Raw genomic sequence first — 20,062 nt, 5'->3', positions numbered from 1 at the left:
TGGCAAAGGCATGGTTTTGTGAGGGAAACCATGGGTGAAAAAACAGATTGGGAATACACTGGTGGTAATAGGATATAGGGTAAAAGGGAAGGGTGGGATTAGGAAAGGGAGACTGTAGGGACTGTTTATAATGGAGATACTGTCTAACATGGCTACAATTTTTAGCATATATACTTCCTTTTACAGAAACACCATCAGGCCCAGTGACATCTGCTGCTTGTAACCCTTTACTACCTTGCACAATTTTGAACTGTACTACTTCTCTATCTCCTAAACTTGGGATGTATTTTTCAGGGTTATTCTTTTTAATAGCAGTTCTATGAACGAATATGTCTTCTTGATTGTCACATCTTGTTATAAAACTATAATTTCGTTTAACATTATACCATTTTACTATTCCTAAAACCTTAGCTAGAATGATTTTTTTCCTTTTTCCGAGTGGCTGCTGTTTTCTGTCTCGCTGTGTTTTTGCTTTTGCTTTTGCTCGCTCCCGTGCTGGAACTGCCAGGGCTGCTGGGGCCGTCGGGGCTGCTCGTGCCTGCGCGCTCTTCCTGGGGCCACGTGGGCTGGGCCGGGCTGGGCAGCGCCGCTCAGCTCCCCGCATGCCGCCGCCTCTGCTCTCAGCTGCACTGCCACTGCCTGGGGCCGCACCCACGTCTTGGCTGGGCTCCCGAGCGACGGCCCCCCGTGCCCTGCTCCAGCGTGCGTTTCAGCTAGGAGCGGCTCCGCTCCGCCATCAGCCGCCGCCCATGCGCCGCTCCGCTCCTCTCACAGGGCTCGCTCCACCACGCACTGTGTGGAGCCGGGCGGGCTCCCGCCACACCTCGCTCTGCTGCCGACACTGCGGCTCGCATCGCTCCACCCGCGCGCGGGAACTGCCTCGCTGCTGCTCGGAGAGCGCTCGGTCCACATGGGCGAGGCTGCACAGTCCCTGAGCCAGGCTTCCCTTCACCAGGACACAGCTGACATTACTCAACAGTAATTAAATAATATTCACAAAAATATTCTTCCATCGGCATATATTTTGACTCAGAAATCAACTGTGTCCACACGGTCTTCCAAAAGTCTTTGGTAAGAATCAAATCCCAAGAAACGTAGAAAAAGTTCTTAACCATGAAACGAGATCGTTCAGTTCCTTTTGAGCTTGAATTAAGATAACATTTACAAATCATTGTTCAAGAATCTTTTCAAGTTTAAGATAAATGTCCATATGCAGCTTGGAGAGCCAAGAGTCTTTCCACAGTTCCTCCATAGTTTAGAGATGGAACAGCAAAACAAAACCAGGAAGAGAAATCCAGAGTTTACTCACAAATCAGTCGCTGTCCTTAGGGATCGGGGATCGCTCTGCTCGCGTTAACCACCATTTGTTACAGTGGGGATACTGCAACACGCGTATCAGACAACGAGGCCCAGGGAAAAGAAATATATATGGACCGATTCTTGATAGATGTTTCAGAGAGATGTTTATTTCTCCAGCTGCATGGACAGAGCTCTGCTAAGGAACTGAGGCAATCACGGGACCCGAGGGTCCTTGCCCACGCAGGGGAACACAAAACAACCAATGGGAACGAGGCTGACCAGGGGCAGGGAAACCCTGTGTCTCCCCCCCCCAGGGCCCCTCTCCCAGGACCACATGGCAGGGGGGGAGACCCCAACAGGCAGCAACTTGTTAACTGTGGTTTCATACCGGTTTCATAAATTTTATTTCCTTCTTGCTTTCTGATCTAAACATGCAACATCTTCTTGCTTTCTATTAGGACATTGATCTTTTGTACATCCTGGTTAGGTGGCCCTGAATGTTGTGGAAGAAACCTTTTTGGTATGATTTGCCACCAAAATAATCTGGCTTGTGCCTTCAATTAATGTAAATCAATTTAAAAATGTTCTGATGGAAGTACTTGAAGTATAAGTCTGTTATATGCTGTGAGTCACACATGCTGGTGATCTGGTCATGTCATGAATCTCTGTTTCAGTTCCTGTAGTTTTTGTAGGAAGTATTTAGGAAATCATCCTAAATCATTATTTAGAATCCATCTCTGTGAGTGGATGGGCTGGAACTCTGTTAGACACATGCATCTTGTAAGCCTGGGCATGGCAGCATGGGAGACATGATGTCCATGTTGCAGCAGTGCCATTGCACACCTTGAGATTTGCCATGTAGAATCACAGAATATCCTGAGTTGGAAGGGACCCACAAAGATCATGGAGCCTGACTCCTGGACACATTGATGGCTCCAACAAGCTCAAGTGTAGTTGGCATAATTCCTGTGGTGGGCAAGTCCCTCATGGGGCAGCGCCCACGCTTTGCACCTGTGAAAACAGACCAGAGGGCAAGGACAGCAACTCAGAGGCTGGAAAGCTGCTGCTGCCAGAAGCACCTGTTTAAGAAAGAAACAGTCTGCTGCAGGACAAGTCATAGGTGTCTTCCAGCATACCAGGGGTTGTGTCCTCTGATAAACTCACAGTATGCACTGTGGTTTCTGCAGATTTTCTCACACGACCATCTAATCTTACTCTGCGTAAAGTTTGCAGATAGCTTCTTTTAGCTGGTGATGTGGTGATTGCTCTTACGTCCTCCATGTTGTGAGAAAGTGCAGAGGGAGCAGTGGTGCCACAGGTGGTTAGAACAAAAGGTGGGAGAGTTTCTGCACTTCCTCAACATGTTTTTTTCTTTGCATGGATGCTCTGGAGATGTGTGTATGTTAAAAAAAATTTAAAGGATCCATAGCTGTTGCTGTGTCCATGGATGACTGTTCTGCCTACACCTGGCAGAATTGTGTCTGAGATGTTGCAGGCAGGATGACACTGTAGCTTTTTTACAAACTGTGGTCTACAGCTTTGATGTATTTTACTTTCATTTTCAGAGTTGTGTGGGGTTTTTTCCCTAACCTTCATTTTTAATTGTTCTCCAGTTTGCTGCTTTGAATTAGTACTCCTCTGTGTCATACTGAGTAATTCCTCCCCATGGTAAGTGTACATGCATATTGAAAAATATTCATCTGTTAGAAAGATATCCATTCTTTTAACTACACTTAGTCACTGTTGGAACATAACCACTCTTTTATGTATATCCTATTAAACCCCTGTAGCACTATTCTTTCCACAAGTAAATAAGCTCCATTTTCCTGTGCTTTAAAACACAGGATGAAGTAGTTCAGGGATTGCCACAAGATAGCTGTAACAAATAGGAAATTTACTGCAGTTACTTTCCCTTCCTCCTGATACTCTTGTCTGTGCAGTCAAAACTGTTTCAGCCTTTATGACTACACAGAGGAAATGTCCATCATATTCACTCACCTTTGAATTTCCAACCCTGATGACTCCTAATACTCACTGGTTGTTCCCAATTTCTTTCTGCTTGTGCAATTAGATTTTATTTTGTATTCAAAATGTTTGAATTTCCTCCTAACCTCTTTGACTCCTTCTCACAGTATCCTGCCATTAGCAGAGTGTAAGCAGTAGTTGAGGGAAAAGTGTATTTAGTTATTAACATTAATATTTTGCTTCCTGTCTTGTAAATGCCAGTTATGTCAAACTGTCCTTATTCTCGGCATTACTGACCACCCATGCAAAACGAATATTTTTTGCTAGTTTTCTCCACAATCTGTGTCTCTTTTTTTTCCCCCCATAATTTTGAAGAACTATTAAATGTTCAACCCACAGGAGCAAACTCTGATTTTGCTGATCTTAGTGAATCAATTTATAGAAGCTGGCAGTTTTGTCACTTAATAACATTGCTGGAGGAATCTAGAGCATGTTAGCTTGTCATTCTGTTTGCAGGGTAGTATTTGTCTCATTTAACTGTGGCTGTCTAGAAGTTGCACATCCCTCTGAGCCACACAGGGAGTCAGAGAGGCACCTCTGGAGGATGTTGCATTCCTCTGCTTTCAAAGAGGAAGAATAGCTGACTAACTGTAAGTTATGCCCCAAACTTTACACTTGTGGGTGAGATGAGGTAAATCCAGTGTCAGCGCTTCATGGCTTTTGAACTGTGTTTAGTTTCTGGCTCCTCAGGACCAGATCCTGTGCTCATGGTGTATCAGACTGTGGGGCTGTTTGAAGATTTGCTACCCAGTGTGGGAGAAGGTGAGCCAGCAAAGCCTGTTGCACATCTGAATCACAGGGGTGATGCAGCCCAGTGAAATGGGCATTTGCAGATATGATGGATACCTCCTGGGGCTGTCCCACGTTAATTTGCCTGACTCCTGGGACTTTTGACTGCATGGTGATTTTGATACATGGCTTGTAGGGTCTGGAAGATGAATGACTTTTGCAATCAGTGTAAGTGTAGAGAGGAATAATAGTGGTGAATGAGAATTGATTTTAACATGACTATGCTCCAACTTAGAGTAAACTCAAAGCTAAGAGTAAACTCAAAGTCTTTCACCCTCAGGACTAAACACTATGAAATTCAAAATAAAGGCATTGTTTTTGGTTGTGGTGTGGGGTTAGCAGAGTGGCATTTCTGTTGGCAGACAATAAAAGGGCTGCTGTCCTTTACTGGAAAAATAGGGAGACTGTTGCGTTATTGGCCTGAAAGAAGTATAGTGCCTTATCCATATTGGAGACTTGGCTCAATGTCTTAAGTGACTTTTGGAAAAGCAGCTCAGATTCTTTGCTAAGCTCCTTTCACAGCCTCTAGTTCCCTATTCAGCTTCAGAAACTTGGCAGAGCAGATTCTGGCAGTGGTATACCAGATCTTCTAGACAATTTGAAGCACATTTGACAGGGCTGTGACCAGAACACAACAGTAAATGGAAAATGTGCAAAGACTTTGTGAATTCTGTGAACAGACAGCAGGGCCTCAGTCCAGTGGCTGCTGGTCTGATTCTCCACCAGGTGAGATGCACAGATTGCTGTGGGCATTTTTTGTCTGTTTAAGGTGCATGATGACTGTCTGGGTAATTGGGGAGGCTCCTTTTCCAGGAGCATAAGCTCTGGTTAAACTTGAGCAGCTGCTACGGGATGAGCACCCATTGTGTGCACAAGACCTCAGGTAAACTCGTGTTGTGCTGAGGCCACTCCAATTTATTTCTTGTGATGAGCCCTTGAGTTAAAGTTTATTCGGGCCTATCTGTGCATAGGTACAGAGCATCTAACTATAGATATGGTGCATTCCTGCCCTCTGCAATGCTGTAGGTGTATTATTTGTCTATTTACTTGGGCTTTTAACACCAAAGTACATATGTAACTACTAAGGATCCAGTCTGGTGAAGCTGGAATCACTCAGGTGTGGAAAGTTACAGTTCAATGTCTCCCTGCAGGAGTGTTCTGGGGTAAAGGGTTCATGGTATCTGAGGTACAGCACCAATAGCAAGTAAGGTGTGAATGGCCCTTCAGTCTAGAAGACGAGGATTTACTGTAGGCACAGGATTTTTTTCACCAAATGATAATAGAGATTTCTCCTTATGCTGTGGAAAAATTGGTGGTTTTTTGGTCACAAGTGTGGCAGATTTTGTCATGACATCGAGAGAGGTTTTCCATCCCTGTTGCCTCAGTGTGACACTCAGTTGTCCTGTCATAGCTTCAGCCCGCCTTGCTGAGCTGATGTTTGGCCTCTAGTCATGTGGGTGAAGAAATCTGCTGAAGAAACTCATTCATTGAGGAGCTGCTGGCAGACAGCATCAGTGACAGCAAAGGGTTCCAGCCAAGTCTGGCACCAGGAGAAATTGGGTTCATACCAGCAACAGGGAGATGTTGATGCATTTAAAAGACAATTTGGCACTGGACACAAAACCAACTGTCATAGCAACACAGTGCTAAGTCCAGCTACTCATACTGAATGCTTGGTGCTGTGGAAGAGAGGTCTTAAAAATTGTTAGAAGCTCACAACTTGGGAAAAAAGCCCCGTGGAGTCAGTGAGGAAGGAGAGGCAGGAGGAAAAGAGGAAAAGTAGCACTGAAAGTCATGGTCGTTGAAATGGGATGTAAGCTTGTTTCAGAAGGGTTGTGACATGTATGTGAGGGATTCCTACTGCTGTGGAAGTTTATTTGGAGTGCACAGAATGGATGGGTCAAACAGGGAGGTGTGAGAGAAAACAGTATTTGGGTGTTAAAAACTGTCTGAGGGGGAGGGGTAAGTGATGAGTCAGCAGGACAGAGGGCAGATGAAGGAGGGATGAGAATTCACTTCTAAGAAATTGATAGAAATAAGGAAAAAATGCTTCAAAATATGGTCAAATTAACCAACATATCAAAACTTCATAGGGATGTGTGGACTGTTACGGATATTAAGGCAGGCAGTAGGAATGCCCTTGCCAGTGTTCTTTGGGCTCTGATAGTGGGTTGCTGTGAAATAGTGTTGCTGTGAAAATCAGAGATGCTTTGGTTGAAGAGCTTGAGACACTGCATTTTGTTGCTCTGATTAACCTGCTTGAAAGGTTTAGATTCTGCATGACTTTCCTTGTGATCTTGGGGTTGTTTTAGAAATGTCTGGCATTTTGTTGCAATTTGGCAGAGATGTGCAGCTTTTTGCATTTCAGAATGGAAATTGATTAAATTGGGGGCTAATCTGTGTAGCTCAATAGCAGATAGAAGTCAAGAAATTTCACTCTCACGTGGCTTCAAATGAAGCCATCTTAATTAACATGCATTTCATAACACATGCTTAGTCTTTATCATTAATCTTAATATAGATCATGAGTTTAAGTCAAGAGGCAACAAGAATAAGTCAGCATATGAATGGCTGTGGCACATTCTTTTCACTCAGGAACACATTTATCGTGATGACATCTCTGCTGGAGTTCCAGCAAAAGTGCTTTTCCAGGGGAGATAGGGGAAGGAATAGCTACTTACCTGATTGTCTGTAATACAAACCTCGCTCTGATGTTAAATTGGTTATTCTTAAACAAAGCAGGAATGTGTGTTGTTCTAGATAAGCATAAAACTGAATTATAATTCAAGGATCATCATTATTTAAACTTTAAAACAGTGTAATTTGTCTTGTGGTACATGTGCATCACTTCTCTCTAGTTCTAAATGAATTTGGGTACCCTTCTACAGACATGATGGGCACAGTGGTCAAGTGGAGAGTGATGGATGTTGTTTATCCTGCCTTTAGCAAGTGGACAGTGAAGTGGACTGAAAACTGTCCGAATATCTGGACACAGAGCCGTATTCAGCCAGAGGACAGTCACTACTGGTGGCCCGGGGGTTGATACTGGGGTCACAACTGTTTAACCTCATTGTTAATGAACCTGGTTGATTGTGCTGCTGTGCCAGCACATTTGCAGATGATATGAAACTGGGAGGAGTGGCTAATGCACCAGAGTTGTGCTGCCATCCAGGGGGACCTGGACAGGCTGGAGAAATGTGGCAGGATCCTCATGATGTCCAACCAAGGGATATGACAAGTGCTTGCACTGGACAGGAGTAGCCCCATGCACTGCTACAGGCTGGGGCTGACCCCAGAAAGGCCCTTGGGGTCTTGATGGACTCCAGGATGACCATAAGCCATCAATTGCCCTTGTGGCAGAGGTGACCATCTATGTCTGGGACCTGTGCCCAAAGATGGGCTCCTTGTTACAGGAGAGACATGGACATACTGGAGCAAATCTAGTAAAGTGCCATAAAGATGATTAAGGAATGGAGCATGTGTCATATGAGAGGGCTTTAGAGAGCTGGGATTATTTAGTCTGGAGAAGGGAAGGTTCAAGGGGACCTTATCCATGTGTGAATACTTGACTGGGGGGGAGGGTAAAGAAGAGAGATCTAGTTCTCAGTGGTTCCCTGTGTTGGGACAGGAAATTCTATTTAACCATAACAAAACACCCAACATTTTATTGTGAGAGTGATGGAAACTGGATCAGGTTGTCCAAAGAGATTGTGGAGTCTCCATCCTTGAAGATACTGAAAACCTGACTGGACACAGCACTGAGCAGCATGCTGTAGGTGACCCTGTTTTGAGAAGGAGGTTGGACTAAGCCACCTATAGAGGTCTCTTCCCACCCCAATCATGATGTGATTCCATGGGTAGGATATATTTTCGTTATCATGTGAAAAAAAAAAATTCTTCACTGGAATGAAACTGCAATTGTTCAGATGGTTTCAGTAAAAAATAGGAGTAAAAAGCACTGTATAGCTAAAATTCATTGGTAGTTAAAACTTGAAAACATTGCTGTGTTCAAATCCATGTTTTACCTTTTACTGGATTGTCAGTTCTTGTCAGAGGATCACAGAATCATAGTGGTTTGGGTTGGAAGGAACATTAAAAATAATTTAATTCTGCCCCTGCCACCATGGACAGGAGATGCCACCCACTAAGTCAGGTTGCTCAGGACCCCATCTAGCCTGGCCTTGGAAGAGAATGAAGGGAACTTGCTTTGAACTACACTAAGAGAGTTTTGGTGGTGGAAGCCTGGCGTGGAAAAAGTGACTTTGAATTTCTTAGCAGGATGAGCTCTTGCAAGCAGCCTATCAAGTACATGGTGTTACCTGTGTGTGTGATGTACCACAGCTGGGGGGAATTCCTAGAAGAGCTTGTCTGCTTCTGTGCTTCCCAGCCAACAGTAAACGGGACCAGGATCTCTACTGCTTTTTAAACACATCTGATTTGTTGCTCACCTCCTTTTTGTGTGTTTATTCCCAGAGGTGTTGGCTTTCTAAGTTGGTTGGCTCTGAGAAAGCTGGGGGTATAACAGCTGCAGGATCTGATCTCTCTGGAATGGGTTTCTTATAACACGTGAGAAATGCAGTCTAAAACTTCAGTAGCTTGCAGGGCTTGGCATGAAATAGCTCTTGTGGGTCCCTTCCAACCTGAGGTATTCTGTGATTCTCTTCTGGGCTAAGTTTATCTCAGCATTATTCGTACCCTCTGGGCTGTTCCCTCCTGTAAGCCATGGTTTTGTAATCAAGCCTGGAGAGTATTGATCACTGGAAGGAATAACTTGGCAGGTTTTGAGGGCTCTGTTTAAACTGGAGGTGGCAGCAGTGGGAGTGGGCATTTCTTTTTGTCTGGAGGGGAGAGAAGAAAACTGAAGAATTTTATTCTAAACCATCTTTGGTATTAATGTGTGGTTTAAACAGTGGCTGGGGAGGGGATATAATCTGCAGTTGACTGGTGGTGGGCATAAGAAAAGGACTGGTTGTAGTGTAAGTGAAAAAGAAGCTGGCAAGAAGAGCTTCTGAAGTACTATCTGCTGAATAGTAATCCTGGTTGCAGGCACCCCCAGTGTAATTAGTGTGTGAGTGGGCTGTGGGGCTGCAGCTGGAGAAGAGAATTTTCTTCCGAATATATTTATCATTGTGAATAAAAACGTGGAGAGGAGGTGGGTTTTTTATTAATGAAAATTGCTGCACATCATCAGCTTTATGCAAATATTGGATAAGAGACATGTCTTGTGCACAATGAGATGTAAAAGCTGCTGGAATAAAACTTGGAAAACGTAAAGGCTTTCTGTTCTGTGCAGTGTGGGGAATGCATGGGCCTGACATGATGAAAACATGTTTTTTACAGCTGTCTGTGTTAGACTCCTGGATCCCAGGTTTCTTTTACAGTCAAGACTTTTGGACCCATCTGGAAGTAGTGTGAATTCACTATACCAAAGCCTGCATCCACGCAGAGATCCTGCAGCAACCCTGTACCTTGGGAGTATATAAAATGATGCTTGTTCTGCAGGATTTTCTGGATAAGCCATAGAAACTTTATGTTGTCCCTGGAGATGCAGGGTTGGATTTCTCCATCAGGAAAGAAATCCTGCTACTCCTGCATCGACAAGGAGGAGGTAGACCCTTTCTTCTTTACCCTTTCTTCCCTGACTTTCACATCAGTCATGGCAGAGTCAGGCCCTTGGCCCTTCCCTGCCCAGAAGCTCTAGGGGTGAGTGATGAGGACTCATTTCCAGTGGGACAGAAAAAAGTTCAGGATGGGCTAATTTCCCTCTGTTTCCTCAAACTGTGCTGATGCTCAATCCTATGGTACCATCTCAGTACTTAGGTAACATTCAGGCTGGTGCAGAGCTGGTGAGAGTTGTCTCTGCACTCAGGCTGGACACTGGAGGAGGCTTTCGCCAAGCACTGGGGCAGGAGGTAGGGAAGAGTCAGGGTGCAAAATACACAAGAACAGAGGATGATGAGACAATCAGTGATTGCTATGAATCATAGTTGGCCTGGTGGAAGGCCCATGTAGGGTGGGTCAGGGTTGGATCCTGAATACTTATGTATGCCTGCAAGGACCTAAACTTGAAATTTAGAGGAAAACTGAAGATTTCCAGAAATTCTGAAACTCAGAAGAACTGCAGCTAACAAATCCTTTTGTGTTTATCCTTAGAGTTTCCCAGGGGCCAACTGGATCAGTGTGAGCCTCCTTCAGCAGCCACAGCAAGAGCTGATACTTGCTGTTGGTGAGTTCGATCCCATCTTACTGCTGGAGAGAGCTCCTTTTTCTTGATGTCTGAGGGTGCCTTGAACTCTGAATATTTAAAATTCAGCATGAAATGAGGCTGGTCTTTTTAAGTGCAAGAAAGTTGTTGCTGACACGTTTGCAACAATGTGTAAACAAACAAGAGACGATAGGGAGCAAGAAATGTGTCTGTGGTTATAAAAGTAAATATTAGGCTTAGAGAGAACCAGAATGGTGTTGCAATCAGTTCTCCAGGCTGTTGGTGCCTACCATTTCATGTGGCTTTCCTGCTGTGCCTTTGTACAGAGGCTTTTCAGGTTGAACCTGACCCTAACACTGGTCAAGACCAAGAAAACGCAAAGACCAGAGATGAGCGGACCACCAGAACTGAGCCTATGAGACCAGCAGCATTACAGAGAAACCACATGCAGGATTCACCCATTCAGACCCTCTCTCTCTAATAAGGATGCTGATAGAAAAAGTATTTAACTCTCTGTGGTAATTAGAAAAGGGAATGGTGAGACTTAGTTGCCATTCAAGAGAAGAGAGGCAGCCAGGGCAGAGAAGTGTGCTAGTACCTGTCTGCTGGGGCTTGGCTACAGCCTGGGCTTGAAAGCTGGAAGGAGGAAAAAAGGAGCTAGGTGAAGGGAGACTTTCAGAGATTTCTTCAGAGCAGCCTGTCTTGGGCAGATAGAATGTCTTTGGTGCACTGTAAGACCAAACACAGACATGTTGCTGAGTTGAACCTGCAACAGAGATGCCCATGATGTCATTTGCCTTTTACATAATGTGGACTTGAGAACAAATATAACTTGGAGGCAGAATGAGGACTATGCAGCTTGGTGAGCAGTTAAATTTTATTTCTATTTTTTGAAACCTCTGTAAGGACTGCTGTAAAATCTTGGTCATCACCTTGGAGTTTTTGGTATAAACATGAATTAATGAGTAGCAAACAAGAGGGCAAAATGACAATGTGTGAATCATTATAACAGCTTTGGAAGAGAGAGCTGTCTCCTGGGTCTCACTAGCAGGTTCTCCTGGAGTACAAGGCTATTTGCACCAGGGCTGCTCAGCAGCTGAGCCCTCAGGACAGACTCACAGGCACCACAGTGCAGCTGCAAATCTGATGTGGAGAGTATCTTCCATGTTTTTGAGAATAATGGGCTAGTTGCATTGGTATAATCCAGCTGTTTCCTGCATTTGTGCTGCAAGCCAGTCATCCTTCACAAGTGAATGACCAGAACTAAATGGTCATCACCTGCACGGGAGCATTTTAAATGTTTTGTATTTTGCAGCATTTCACATTAGCTGGAATAAATTCAATCTTCAGGTGGAATATATTCCCAGTGAAGAGTGTAGTTTCATCAAAATGGAAATGTTCACCTGATACCTGCTGATTTTTATGGATCTCTAACTGGAAGATCTCTTTTCTTCCATTGAAATGCCTTAAGTGTTTCCTTTAGACTTACGTCTGCAAAGAGGTTATTGTATTCCCTTTGGTGTAATACAATATTCAAACTTGAGTGAGTGGAAAAGATGCAAATGGAAAGTGCCAGAAGGAGCAGAGAGAGACTTTGTTCTGTAAGAAAGGGGTTGAAGTTTCATGTCAGAGGCACTACTGGCAATGTTTATGCTGATTAATAATACATTTTTGTGGGGGAATTTATTGTAAATAAAATGTAACTCAGCTGTGATGTTTGATCTTAAGGTATGGTGTATTTAGGGGTTTTATCAATAAGAATTTGGAGCAATTGTGAGATTACATAGTCTGATCTCATAGACTCCTGGAATTCTATTATTCTCTTCTAAATTTTGTATATTATTCCCTTAAACTGACACTTGATACATTGTGTTGGAGCTTGAACAGATAGAGGTGGACTATAATATGAGATAAACCATGGGCACAGAGAAGAGAATGAATGAATGCAAGAGGTGAGCAAGGTGATGCATTTGAAGGCCAGTGCTTTTCTAAGGCACAGAGGAGGAACCTGGCCTGTGTCCCAGAGCTCCATCTACCTCTCTCTTCCTTTCTGTAGTATGGAGGGGATGAGTGGAGGGCCCCAAACCTCCTGCCATGAAGGTGTGCTGCAGAAGGTGCCATTGCTGGTGACTGCCTTCCCACAGCCTCCAGCTCTCAGAGGCCAAGCAGCATTTCTCTGGACCACCAGGAAGCAGGCATGGCCTGGTGCTTGGGACCTGATGTGCCAAAGGGACAATCTGCAGTCAGCCCCAAGCAATTAGTTTTGAAGAGACGCTGTTGTTTTGTAAAGATGCCAGGCTCTGGATGGAGTCAGGATGTGGATTTATTTATTCAAATTAATTCACTTGCTGGCAAACAGGATAATTCCCTTTCCAGGCGCTGCTGCAGGCACTGACCGTGGTGCCACTGCTCAGCACTAAGGTAAACCAAACCCCCTCGGGGGACCCTGTGTAAGCCCCCAAAAATCTCGCTTGACAAGACACTTAAAAGGGCTTAGTTGTTCATGTACTCTGAATTAGACACATGGGAGAAATACCAATGATATTCCCAAGAGGTCAAAACAACAGAAAGAACTCTACTGGCAACTTTAGAAAAATCAAAGAACTTCGACAAAAGATTTAGAGCAGCATTCAGTCAACATAAAACACTTCTCAAAGCATTAAGTTAGCCCATTCAACTAGCAAGACTCTAAACCTGATTTTAAGTTTTCAAAATCCCAAGAAGAGAGAAAGTGAGAAAGACAGAAAAGATATAGAAAAGAACAAACATAACTACCACTCCTGGTTCCAGCGGTGTTCAGCTGATAGAAATTCTAAGAGGAGGTAGGGTCAAGATGTGCTCGCCTCATGTCTCAGGTTAAATACCCTTTGGCTTTCCTGGGCTCATCCCTTAGGTGGGACTCCCAGTCATTTGGCCTCTCAAGAGCTGGGCTAGGGGCTCCAGAGGTGGGTGTGGAGTGTTGCCTCTGGTGTGCCAGGGATTGTCAGCCACTGCAGAGCTGGGATACAGGCTGGGGGTGTGGGGTGTGTGGGGCAGGGCAGGCCTTGGCTCTGGTGAGGTGATGCCCTGCCCCTTCCCCCCAACACCTGCCCGAAGTATTTCGAGCCAGCAATGCTTCCAGCCTCTCACAACCTGAGGTGCTGCCCTCCCCTTGGCAGGCACACATGAACAACCGTGTAGAGTGGGGTTGCAGAGAGCTGGCCCTGTGCTGTCCCACCACGGCACAGCAAGGGCTGCATGTGGGATGTGTCCAGCCCCAGTTGTGTCCCAGGCAGACAGTGTAAGGCTGGGATAAAAGCTGCCTCCTTTCCCAGCTGTATATATTTGTATGCAATCTTCTTTCTGCTCATAATTTTTCTACACCTTGACTTAGCAATTTCTGACTTTCATCTTTCTCCAAAATTCAGTTCTTTTGACTTGAATGGAGCAGAGGAATGAATAACCTGAGGAAAGATGGAATGATTTTGTGTCTAAGGGAGCTGAATGCTTTGTTCAATATATTCATAACAAACTAAAAAGGGGAATGATCAATGGCAGTAAGCTTTTGGGGGCAGTAAAAAAATCAGACCATGTGTGAAGAATTCAAAAAGGATCTTTGGAGGCATAATGACTAGGCAGAAAACCATGAGATTCCAGTATTTGTAATTGTACAGGGATATATGTGGTGAAAACTAATCCTAACGTCATGTACAAAATACTTGGCTCTGAGCTGACCATTGCCATTCAGGTGAGATTTACCTGGGCTGTGACAGCTTGTGAAGACATTGTCTTGGTTGCTCAACAGTGGTCAAAAAAATAAGTCAAGGTGCCCAGGGATTAGTAGGAAGAGGACAGACCAGCAAATTCTAGGACTCTGAGCAGTCTCAGGCAATCAGGATAACAACCGATTCAGGATATGGAAAACTCCAGTCAAATGTGTCATGTGAGCATTTAAGTAATGGTAAGCAGGTGTTATTCATAAGGGTATGGCTATACTGGAGTACAGGCAGAGCAAATTTATACCCTAAACCCATTAGACACTTACCTGTAAGCATCACTGCTGGTGTTATGCACAGCAGAAAATTCAGTGATGCAATGTAAATTTTTACTGGCTCAAATTCAAGACTGAGTACATTATTCATAAGAAGCAAAGGTACTACTGAATTATTCTGGGCTTGCTGAACAAGTGTTGAAAATCCAGCAACACCACACTAACTTAAGTGGGGTTTTTTTTAATTATACCACAGCCTGCAAAGCCAGGGCCCTCTAGCTGTTGCAGCTTTCTCTACAGGCTTGGTAGCCTAAAACAAATACTTGATGCTCAAAATATGCATATGAGACATCAATGGGTTTTCTTGATCAATGGCTTCATGATAATGTGTTGCAGCTTGTTTGCACGTTTCCAGCAGCTTGGGGAGGATGTCTAAAAGTGCCATGGCAGGTGCTGATAGCTGAGATGGCAGCAGGATCACCCTGCTCTGGCTGTTCTGTGTATTTATGGAGGAAAAAATGTCTCAATCCTCTCCTCCTGAGAAGGTTAAGACACCAAGACAGTCTCCCTGCTCACACACACGGTTCTCCCTCCTAGTTGCATCCTGGGCAGAGTGAGCCCAGTGGGTGCTGCCAGCAGATGCAGGTGTTGCTGCACAGCAGTAAGGAACTCTCATTTCCAGAGACTGTAAGATATGTCTGGTGTTTGTTAAAGGCTGAACATTATTTACCCTGCAAATGAAATTTATAGAATTTTAAAGAGAAACTATGCCTTTGGGGGAAAAGAGATTTTATGTGTTATTTTCAGGGTTACTGAATTTTTAAAGCCTTCCTTAGAGAGTGGGTCACATTTGCACCTGGCATAAATATTGTGCAGTTAATGTGAAGCATATACGGCCTTTTGCCAAGTGAACACCTGACTTTTTATGTAACTTCCTAAAATCCATTGTAAAAATATTTTCTTCTTTTTCTCAATGCAAGGATTTTCTTGCTAGGGGGGAAGGTAACTGTCCAGTTATGCATACAACATTGACTAAAAGACAACATAAATAATGAAAACAGGTTAAAATGTGTGTCTGCTTTCTGAGAAGCCTTGGCATGTTGTCTAACTGCATAAATACACAACTTTGGGTCAGGTTTCTGGCTGTTTGAACTGGTGGTTGATGTACAAGGTATTCCCTTTCCCAGTATTTAGAAGCATTAGAGTGCAAGCTGTCAAACTTGGAAATGGAGTTAGTGGGAAGAGAGCTGGTGAGATGGTCAGACATAAATGGTATCTTTGGGAAAATCACTGCTGGCTGAGGAAATGTCATTTGTAGAACAAGACAAAACATTGTACCTTATTAATTTAACTGAACAGGGAAATAAAAGCACCCTTTTAATGCTTTTTTGTTTTTCCTTTCTGTGTGATACAGTGATGGCACTACAGACTTCTGGCGCTACTAGTTCTGCTTCCCAGAGTGAAGCCCCTCCTGCTATTAATGGGTGCCATCCAGATTGCTGAAAAAAGCCACAGCAAAAGTCTGATTAAATTCTGTTGATTTCATTAAAGACCTCTGTCGACCTGCACTGTCCTATTCCTGATAGGTGATGGGCATCACGCAGGAAGACCCCTGCACCTGCAGAAGCCTGCAGGGATTTCTGTGTCACTGTCAGCTGGGTTGAGGCCAGCACAGGTAATTGGCCTTTCTCACGCTGATAAGGTGCTGCAGTTATCTCTGGCACGGTCTGAATGAACAGTGCTAAGTCTGTACTTTTTAACTGTATCTCCAATGACTCTGTCAACAGCCATCTTTTAGGGCTCCTCAGCATATTGCTCATGTCCACCTGACAGCTCTTAGACATTCACTTAAAGATCTCATTGCTGAGCTTTTCAGGGGCCTCTTGCCCAGCAGGACCTTGGCCATTTTGGGAAGACCTCTCAAAAGGACCTGTAATTTTGTAATTTTATTTTCTCTCTTAAATGCCCTTATATTCATTGATTCAAATCTTCAACTCTGAGCTAAGTGCATTATACCCTAAAACCATTCCAAATAGCCAAAATAATTTTCTCTACTTCATTATAAGTTTCCCTGGCTAGCTGTGTCACGTGGGTGCTCAACTGGTTGTTAAATAGCAAAGCAAAAATTGTTTTTATGCCTGTAGGTTAAATACAGGCTAAACACATCTCACAAATGAAATTTCCAAATTAAGCATGGATATACCTAATCCATTCTGATTTGGCTTTTCTGTGGTTACCCATACAGATAAGAATTCCTATTAACTAGTCTGATTTATCTCTCTTTCCAACCCCTTTCAGATTAAATAATAATAATTTTTTTTCTATTATGACATTATTATGCCATTAAAAATTACGGGCAAACATTAGATTTAATCACCTGAATGTTTCAGAGGCAAAGTTTGATTGATGGACTCCCAGGACAGCTTCTCAAAATAAGTTTTCACCTATCTAAACACAACATACTGTCATGACACATTTTTGTTAGGCAGGTAGCAGTTATTTGGATTTAAAAAAGTGCTCTTGAACTTCTTATCTTCAGTTTTAACTTCTAGATCTGAGTCTGGATGTCCAGCATTTTACTTGTCAAAGCAATTAAGTCTATCATCCTGAAAGGTCACATCTGGTTTAGTTTAGCCTTTTGCTTTTGGTAGTTCAGTCTGCATAACTTCTATAAGTAGAAACCATCCTTCATGTTGGTGATCTAATCAAGTGATTTAATGCTTGAACCATGTCTGTTATAAATTATTTCCTTAAAATTAACTTTTTAATTCCCTAGCCTGTTAAATAACAGTCATCTGGTTGGTTGAGGTGAACTGTAGTGAATCAGAATGTCTCTTAAGTATGAATCATCATTACATCAAGTAGTAATGACAGCAAAGTAATACTGCCTATAATTTAAAACTTGAGAACAATTTACACTGGAAACCACACTGACCTATTAAATTTGTCAAATAAAGCTACAGGACTGCCAGAGGCAGACAAAGCAATAAATGAGCCAATAACACCTTTGATCAATGCTTTGTGCTTTTTCAAGGAAGATCTTTCTCAAGCTCATATTGCTATTACTAAAAAATGTTTGTCTATCTTTCTATTGCAAGATTTTTAGAAATTGAGGGTAGAATTAGACTCATGGTGTCTAGCCACATCAAACCCCTGACCCCCCATATTTAGTGGAGGAAGGGAGACCTCTCTAGAGATGAGCTATTACACCCACACAAATCCCTGTGTTAGGATGGGCTCATGCTTTTCTTTTGGAACAGCTAAATGTTTAGAATCACACAGAAAAACATTTTACTGATGCCCACTTCAAATGGATTCAGTTATCATTTGAATTCTGCTAAGTTTAAGAAGCTTAGATTCTCTCTTTCAGATATGTATCTGGCATAAATATTTTATTGACTCCAATCATATTTTTATGGGTCCCCATAAGAAAAGTCTCCATTTTATTTGTCAGACTTTTACAGGAAAATAGATGGACTCTGAAAGTCCATACCAGTACTTTCTCTTCTATCTTTTTCCTGTAAAGTTAGTTTGCTTAGTAACATAAATCCAGCTGCTCAGATTGGGAAATATGTAGAGGTGGGTCCTTCTAGGAGCTCTAAAAATATTAAAATTAATACTTAACTCCCTAATGATCTGCTTTAGGATCTGATTTGCTAGGCAAGGATGTAAACCCTAAATCTCTCTGTGTAAGTTGGAAATGCTTACCCTGGATGGAGGATAGAGCCTTTGCCTTTTTGTAAACATGGGCTGCCAGAACTTGTCAGTTCAGCACCAGGAACCAGCCACTAGCACAACTGGGAAAGGTGAAGGAGACTAATTAATGTATGGCTCACCTGATTGCTCACTTGATCAAAGATCATCATTCACCCTTACTAATGTGATGGCCACAACTCACATCTGTAACCTAAATGGGTTTGTGCCCTTGTTGGGGCAGCAGAGGGATGTCTGACGACCCACGGCTGCCCTGCTTGAAATAGGAGTAGCAGAAGGCAGGAATTGTCATCTGTACAGAGGGGATGCGACACAATGAGGGGGCCCAAGCACAACACAGATTTTGTCAAGCACCTGGTGCCTCAGCTGCTGTCCTTGCTAGGGGAGCTCTTCCACTCTCTCCTTGTGCAGAGTATTAACATCATAACACACATGATGAAGCATCACCACAGGAAGAGGTTTAGGAAGGAGATGAGGTGAGGTGCCTGTAAATACAGGTGAGTGTTTTTTCCTGGGCAGATGGACTGCAGTTAATGGCAGTCCAGGTCCTTCCATGAACAAAGGCATTTATATCTGAAAATGAAATGGTGAAAGAAGAAACAAACATGCTAAAGTGATTGCAGAAACTTTATACTGGTGTTTAGCCCTGGAAAGTTATTTCATGGGTTAGCAAGCATAGTCCCGGAAGTGATGTTCTTGCAAAGGGGTGCTTACAGCTTCCTCTGTGACCTGACAGAACTCTCAGCTGGCCAGTTTGAATATGGACAATTCTTTAAGCCACTTAAAATTGTGACCGCCTCTGTGATCCACACTTAAGAATAGACAAACCCCCCCCACACAGCTCTTTCTCTCATTTCCAGTGTTGGGACAGGTGGCTGCGGGCCCCATGAGGGGACCAGCGGGCCCGGCCCAGGCCCTGCTCGGGCCAGGCCGGGCCGGGCCACGGCCATCCTGGAGCCGATGGGCCCTGTTCTACCCGCAGAACCCTCCCCCAGCCCTGCTGTGGGCAGCTGGAGCAGCTCGGCTCCCCCTCTCCAGTGCGGCCAAGATTCAGCTGAAGCTGCGCTGCTGTCCGGCAAAAGATCATGTGACCAACAGTGATAAGCGAAATTCCAGCTGCAAGGCCACGGTGAGATTAACCCTTTTAGTGCTGGGAAGAGCCGAAAACCTGAGGGAAGAGAAAGAGGAGATGCTTAAAGCTGAAATTCTGTTGTGAAGCTATGATATATCAGAGTATCCCATTGTAATTTCATGAAGATATGGGGGGTGGAATGTTCAACTCGTAAGCAAAAGCACCTGCGCTGAGATAGGCAGATGCTGATGCAGCTGTAAGTTCATGAGAAGTTTGAACAGGGAGAGATGGAAGCAATGAGGACTTTTGCTCCAAATGGGAAAGGAGAAAACCTCTGTTCCTAGAGATGCTCCCAGAGATTTCTTAGAGATGAAATGCTCCCAGAGATGGGTGAAGAGAACTTTTGTTTCTGAACGGCTCAACCTTAAAATTGTACCCCAAAAACCTTCAAGAGTGGACCCTCGAAAGCAGTTGTGGGAAAAGCTGCAAGTTGGGGTAAGGGACTCACAAGCGAGCAGAGAGACTCCTCTTCCCTAAATGGACTGAACAAGGTTATTATGGAAGTGGTAAACAGACTGAACATCTGAAGGGTTGTCTTTTTACATTGTCACTGGGAGAAGGGAGAAAGGTGGGGGGAGGAGAAGAGTTCTGAAGGTGTGGTATGATTTATTTTCTTATTTTAGGTCTCTTAATAAACTTCTTTATAGTCTTTCAAGATTGGTGCCTGCTTTGCAGTTCTCCTAATTCTTATCTCACAGAAGGTAAACAGTAATGAGTATTTTGGACCAAACCACTACATCACCACGTGTCCTGTGGTGGCAGAGGGAAGCCAGATGTTTCCTGCAGGAGTAGCAAGTACCAGCTACTTTCAACAACCCAAATGCCTGTCAAGTGTTCTGATACGCTATGCTAGAAGCCAGAAGGAGCAGTGCACTGGAAAATGAATAGAGCAGTGAGTTTCTGATGGGGCAGTCAACAAGTGTCATGG

Source organism: Coloeus monedula, assembly GCF_965178545.1.
Source record: "Coloeus monedula genome assembly, chromosome: 1".
In the NCBI taxonomy this organism is placed as follows: domain Eukaryota; kingdom Metazoa; phylum Chordata; class Aves; order Passeriformes; family Corvidae; genus Coloeus; species Coloeus monedula.
The sequence above is the reverse complement of the archived record's forward strand: the minus strand, read 5'-3'. Positions refer to the sequence as shown.